General features: G+C 32.9%; 1 long non-coding RNA gene across 1 annotated transcript; it reads left to right on the top strand.

Annotated features, from left to right (window-relative positions):
- The first annotated feature begins 997 nt into the window (after window positions 1-997).
- Window positions 998-4,989, top strand: LOC143057077 (uncharacterized). Its single transcript, XR_012972623.1, has 3 exons — window positions 998-1,297; window positions 1,760-1,824; window positions 4,435-4,989. It is a non-coding gene; the product is annotated as an uncharacterized LOC143057077 (long non-coding RNA).
- The last annotated feature ends 2,277 nt before the right edge of the window (window positions 4,990-7,266 follow it).

Genomic DNA, 7,266 nt, shown 5'->3' with positions numbered 1-7,266 from the left:
TTCAGAGTATGTCAACAATCTACGTCAAATCTATATTCCAAGTCTGTCAATAATCTGTGTCAAATCTATGTTTCGAGTCTGTCAACAATCTGTGTCAAATCGAATATGTTCGGAGTCTGTCAACAATCTGTGTCGAATCTAATGTGTTCAGAGTCTGTCAACAATCTGTGTCAAATATATGATCCGAGTCTATCAATAATCTGTGTCAAATCTAATATGTTCTGAGTATGTCAAGAATCTGTGTAGAATCTATATTCCGAGTCTGTCAAGAATCTGTGTCGAATCTAATGTGTTCAGAGTATGTCAACAATCTGCGTCAAATCTATGTTCCGAGTCTGTCAATAATCTGTGTTAAATCTATGTTTCCAGTCTGTCAATAATCTGTGTCAAATCTAATGTGTTCAGAGTATGTCAACAATCTGCGTCAAATCTATGTTCCGAGTCTGTCAATAAACTGTGTCAAATCTAATATATTCCAAGTCTGTCAAGAATCTGTGTTGAATCTTTATTCCGAGTCTGTCAACAATCTGTGTCAAATCTATGTTCCAAGTCTGTCAATAATCTGTGTCATATTACATGTGTTCCGAGTCTGTTAACAATCTGTGTCGAATCTATGTTCCGAGTCAGTTAACATTCTTTGTCGAATCTATGTTCCGAGTCTGTTAACAATCTGTGTCGACTCTATGTTTGATTTTTGGATTTTTACAAACTGTGCAGAATAATACTTACTTTAAAATTATGTGATAAAAAAAAATATCTTAAAAAAATCACTGTTAGACTGTAGTGCTACCTTAAGAGATCTCTTATGAATTGAGGTTGCAAACTTCGTTGAAGGTTAATGAGAGAATGAAATACAATAGAAAAAATCCGAGACACTCTTTTGGAGGTCAAACTGTGTTGTACAAGAATCTATAAAATATTTTGGTTTGGTATGAATAACAAAGAAGCTAATTTTATTCTAGTGTGAACATCCCAATACTTGCATGGCGCTTGCATTTATTATGTTTTTACGCAAAATGTGTATCTTGAAACATGAATTAATATGAAAATGAAGAGATGTGTATTGTAGTTTGTTTGGATCCTATATTAGTTATTTGTCTCTGTGACTCGTATAATTAAAGAACTGAAGTACTGAACATCGGATGACCGCAAGTTCTCGTGGATGGTCAAAAGCACTTGCCACAGAAAGAAATCACATCTCTATACCTGATACTGAGGTTAATGTACAGAGATAATTTTTTTTCTGAGACAAGTTCGAGCGTGGATGATGAAGAAATGACAGGAAATTCAAAATCATGTAATAACTATTATATTGTAGTGATACAAATCAGTATACACTGGTTTGTTGTTATATCTTATATTAATATATCAGTTACATGTATATATAATTTTCATCCATTTGTATCTTATTATATTTTACTATTCTAAAAATAGTGCAGTGCAATTGTATGGTGGACACTCTTCTGTAGACATTCGATTTTTTTTGCCGGGATTGCCGCAACATGTTCTTGAGATATCTTCCGCATGCTTTGTGCATAGATATTTAAAGGATTTTTTACTTTACATTACAAGGAATTTTATTTTGCACTCGTTTATGTGCGCGTATTTATCATGTTTAAAGATCGGTTACAAACCCGAAACGAAAGTTACGTAATGGAATAGCAATACATCAGAATGCCCTCACGGTCATCGCGATGTAAAAATATGTTCCATACATTACATGTACTTTTTAAAAATTGATTTAAATATTGTATTTCAGGTTACCAAGATGATTTGGATGAGGAGACTGACCAGATGACCAATCTACACGAACTCAAAAGATAGGTAATCCTTATTAATCATTTTCAAATGAAAAACAAACAGAAAACATTATAACATTAGTAACTACAATCATGGTGCAACTATATTTGTTGAATATTTGTATATCTATATTTTGAGGCCTTTTCAAAGGTCCAAATAATTTTCTTGTTTGTTTTTTTAACCTGGCAGCTCTTAAATATTAATTTCTTTAAATAGTGTAACTCTTATGTTCATATCTTCTGTTTTCTAAAAAAATAACAATCAAATACTATATGTGTTTACAAAACTGATCATCTTCAAAACTCATTAACAGAGCAATTTATGGAAGTATATGTGTCGTCTGTGGTTGAAAATATTACTAGGTAACAAAAGCAACTGGAAAAGAAATTTGAAAAATCGTATTGTTATACCTGAATATAGCTTTCCTTCGTACATCAGACCACAACAACGAAGACCCGACCCCTACGAGAAATACATATACACAGACAAAAAGCAGAACATAACACATACTATTAGTCTAGATACACGGTTTTGCTACCGGCATGACATTTTGTAAACTAGTGTTGCGTGTGCACACACGTTTACAATGTACTCATCTATAATACAGTCCAACTTTAAAATAACTTGCCTAGTATCTTTGCAGAGACAATTAATGTGTTTTAATCAAAGAATATATTTCCATACAGACAAAGGTGCTTGTGGTTCATTGAATGATCGTCATGATCTCATTGCTTGTGGAGGGTGTTTGCCAATATCTCAGGATATATATGTGTCTGTCAAGATCGCGATGCTCGTGGTGTATGAAAATATCTCAAGTAAGTTACCGTCAAGTTCTCGATGCTTGTGGCGTATGAACATCTTTAAGTTGAGTGGCTGTCAAGGTATCGGTGCTTGTGGTGTTAGAACACGTCTCAATATAACTGACAGTTACGTTCTTGGTGCTTCCGTTATTTTACTGTTTCTCGACAAGTGACTGTTAAGTTCTCGGTGCTTCTGTCGTTTTACTGTTTCTCCAGACAAGTGACTGTTTAGATCGTGCTGCTTCTGTTGTTTTACTGTTTCTCCAAACGAGTGACTGTTAAGATCTTGGTGCTTCTGTTGTTTTACTGTTTCTCCAGACGAATGACTGTCAAAATCTTGGTGCTTCTGTTGTTTTACTGTTTCTCCAGTCGACTGACTGTCAAGATCTTATTGCTTCTGTTGTTTTACTGTTTCTCCAGACGAGTGACTTTCAAGATCTTGGTGTTTCTGTTGTTTAACTGTTTCTTAAGATGAGTGACTGTCAAGATATTGGTGCTTCTGTTGTTTTACTGTTTCTCCAGACAAGTGACTGTCAAGATCTTGGTGCTTCAGTTGTTTTACTGTTTCTCCAGACGAGTGACTGTCAAGATCTTGGTGCTTCTGTTGTTTTACTGTTTCTCAAGATGAGTGACTATCAAGATATTGGTGCTTCTGTTGTTTAACTGTTTCCCCAGATGAGTGACTGTCAAAATCTTGGTGCTTCTGTTGTTTTACTGTTTCTCCAGACGAGTGACTGTCAAGATCTTGGTGCTTCTGTTTTTTTTATTGTTTCTCAAGATGAGTAACTGTAGAGATCGCAGCGTTTGTGCTGCTTTATTGTTTATCAAAATTAGTGACTGTGAGTCTCATTGCTTGTTCTGTTGTACTTCATATCCTGATGAGTGACTATTAAAAGATCTCTGGTTTTGTGTTGCTTTACTGTTTCTCAAGATCAGTGACTGCGAGATCTCGGTGCTTGTAATTCTTTTCTGTATCCGAAGATGAATGACTGTCAATATTTCGGTGTTGTTTTACTTTACTGTATCTCTTGATGAGTTACTGTGAGATCTATGTGCATAGATGCATTATTGTATCTGAAGCTGAGTGACGAACAGGATCTCAGTGCTAGTGTTGCTTAACTGTATAATTAGATGAGTGACTGTCAAGATATTAGTGCCTGTGTTGCTTTGTCGTTTCTCGTAATCAACGACTTAGAAATTTTGGTTCTTGTGATTCATTATTGTATATCAAGATGAGTGATTGTCAATATTTGTCGTTGCTTGTGGTGCATTACTGTATCTCAAAATGAGTGATTGTGAGATATCGATGATTGTGTTGCTTTATTGTTTTCATGATTGACTGAAATATCTCAGTCATTATTGTATCTCGAGATGAGTGACTGTCAATAGTATCAGTAATTATATCGGTGCTTGTGTTGCTTTGATGTATCTTAAAATACATGTACCGGTGTATGTGACGCATTACATAATCTCAAGACGGTTGACTTTAAGAAAATTTTGAAATTTTGTTTTTTACCGACCCAAGTTTATATTCCTGCTTAAAACCGGTAACCTCGTCAGTGTTTCCTGTAATTTCTATTGATTTTTATTGTGTGTAGATTTTGGTGTTAAGTGCAAATATTTGGAAGTTCAAATGATCTGAACTCATTTGTTCAGAAATCGATTCGAACGATATTAACTATACATTATTTTGTTGAACAGGTGTTTTGACATTCAGGATGTGGTTAGATTGCTGGTTCATTGACATGTACCTCACTCCTCCTTTTATTCATACTTAATGTATCGAAGAAACTTTAAAATAGGGTGTTGAAGTTTTATTTTCTTTCTTTTTCAGGCAACATTTCCTGGTTTAGAGAAAAACTGAAACACCAATATTGTGTGTACATGTTGCGATAAACAATTATAACAACACAACTCATTTGTTCTCTTGTTAGTTTGGAAATACAAGTTGACGTCGGAAAGGAAACTGAATGCTCTACAACATTGAAAAAAAGTGTTATATATAGTGCTTCTACGTGTATGTGTGGGACTCTAAATAACTCCAAACAAGTATCAGCAGCTATTACATCATGTATTAGGAGGATATGATCCAGAATATATATACATATATATGAGGATAAGATTTACAAATCCTTAAAGTGTGAATATTGTACAAATGTACAAAATTGTCACTTACAATGTGCAGAATGTCTTACTTACTATAATATTCAAAGACGTGTACCAAAGTTTCCAGCTATAATTTTTCCAGACGTTTAAGGTCAAATTCAATTCTATTTGTATCTTTCAGTAATCATTCATAATCTTAATTGGACACATGACAAACATATTGCTGTTGTATGTGTGTACTTTTAATCAGACAGTAGCCTGAAATTAAAATTTATTTAATGTGCTTAAGGGAGTTTATTAATGTTTATCAACATTTTATGTTTTTGTAATGGAAGGAAAGGATTTAGTGTTTACCAATCATTTGTCAATTTTTTATTCTACAAAGACTTTATCACAAAGCAACAACTCTCACCTCACTGCAAGGCCACCACAATTAATTGAATTCATTTATTAGGTCTTTCCACTTTTCTGTGGAAAGACCTATTGTTTTTCTTCTGATTATTTTTTTTTTTTTTTTCTTCCGCCTAATTTTGTTCTTGCGATAAACATTTGTTTCGCAATATGTCGCTTAGATATTTGGTATATGATATCGAACAGTTTATGCACTTTTGAAATTTACCCTGCTTAAACGAATACTTTTCTTTGTAGGAGTTATCTCCCCAAACACTGTTTTCCTTGTTAGCGCATCTCCTTCGCAACCGTAAAAGATTATGACAAATTTATTTTACAAAATTGCTCGTTATATCCTTCGCATGATTTGTCCTATTTTGACCGAAGCGATATGACCGCTCCATATGAGAGTTATTTCCCCTTATGCATCTGATATAAGTGATATGAATTTCTATCTTATAAATCATAAGTGATAGAGACCTAGGATCTTTTGATTTGAGGTCCTTGGTCCAAAAAAATGAAAATTAGGTCAAGGTCAAAGGTCAAGGTCATATTCTAATATTTGAATTTGGTTTATTTTCACTTATATCCAAAGACTGTATAAGATATCAACAAATTATTTTTACTAAATTGTTAGTTGCGACATGTCGTAAGATGTAAATTTTGATTGCAAGCGTACGTTGAATGTAAAAGGGAGTTTTCTCCCCTCTTGTATTTAAAAATACGCGTTTGGTGATATAACTCATTAACTAAATATAATAAAGACCTATGGTCTTTTGATTTGAGGTCCTTGGTTTATGACCTTGAAACTGATCTCAAGGTCATAGCTTAATTTGACGTTCTAGATTTTGACCTTTGCTTTTATTCTATATGTATACATGATAAAGATATACAACTTTTAGAAAAAGATATCAAACCATTTAACCTTGTAAAAAACAACCGGAAGTGACCTTTTGTAAACCGGAAATAGCTATTTTTTTGTACTTTTTAATATAAAAGTAAATAGAACCAGATATTTTTGGAATCAGTGTCAAGTAAATATTCAAATATAATCGGAAGTAACATTTTTCAAACCGGAAGTAACAAATTATCTCCCTTATTTAAAAAAAATGTATGGAAACAATATATTTTTGGAATCAGCTTACTAGGAGCTATCATTTGACGATTGAAATGACATTTTAAACTTAGTTTCACAACTTTTCATATCAAAATACATTGTTTTGATGGAAAGACCTTCAATTGTTCTCTGAACAATTGGTTTTTAATTATTATAATATTGCTTTTAAAGTAGATGTATTTTCTTTTCATACAATATATACATATCTATGTTTCGTTTTACCTTGTTAACAATAATGCCCTTACCATAATTCTAATAACACTACATTGTGTTTTTGGTCAGAATTCTGATATACATTACATGTCAATATTATTCATGTCCTTCTGAATTCTGATAAGAAGCTAATATAGTAGCAATGAAACCTTAAAAGAATTCTGATAAGACTAACATCTGATAACCATAACCTTCTTAACAGAATTTTGATAAGACAGTCGCATCTCAAGCAATAACCTTCTTAACAGAATTCTGATAAGAATCATCGAATATAGTACCAATGAAACCTTAACAGAATTCTGATAAGACTTACATCTGATAACAATAACCTTCTTAACAGAATTTTGATAAGACAGTCGCATCTCAAGCAATAACCTTCTTAACAGAATTCTGATAAGATTTACATCTGATAACAATAGCCTTCTTAATAGAATTCTGATAAGAATCGAATATATAGAACCAATGAAACCCTTAACAGAATTCTGATAAGACAGTCGCATCTCATTACAATAGCCTTCTTAACAGAATTCTGATACGAATCGAATATATAGAACCAATGAAACCCTTAACAGAATTCTGATAAGACAGTCGCATCTCATAACAATAGCCTTCTTAACAGAATTCTGATAAGACAGTCGCATCTCATAATAATAGCCTTCTTAACAGAATTCTGATAAGAATCATCGAATATATAGAACCAATGAAACCCTTAACAGAATTCTGATAAGACTTACATCTGATAACAATAGCCTTCTTAACAGAATTCTGATAAGACAGTCGCATCTCAAGCAATAACCTTCTTTACAGAATTCTGATAAGAATCATCGAATATAGTACCAA

The sequence above is a fragment of the Mytilus galloprovincialis genome, chromosome 13 (assembly GCF_965363235.1).
Source record: "Mytilus galloprovincialis chromosome 13, xbMytGall1.hap1.1, whole genome shotgun sequence".
Taxonomy (NCBI): domain Eukaryota; kingdom Metazoa; phylum Mollusca; class Bivalvia; order Mytilida; family Mytilidae; genus Mytilus; species Mytilus galloprovincialis.
Note: the sequence above shows the minus strand (reverse complement) of the source record. Positions and strands in the feature narration are given on the sequence as shown.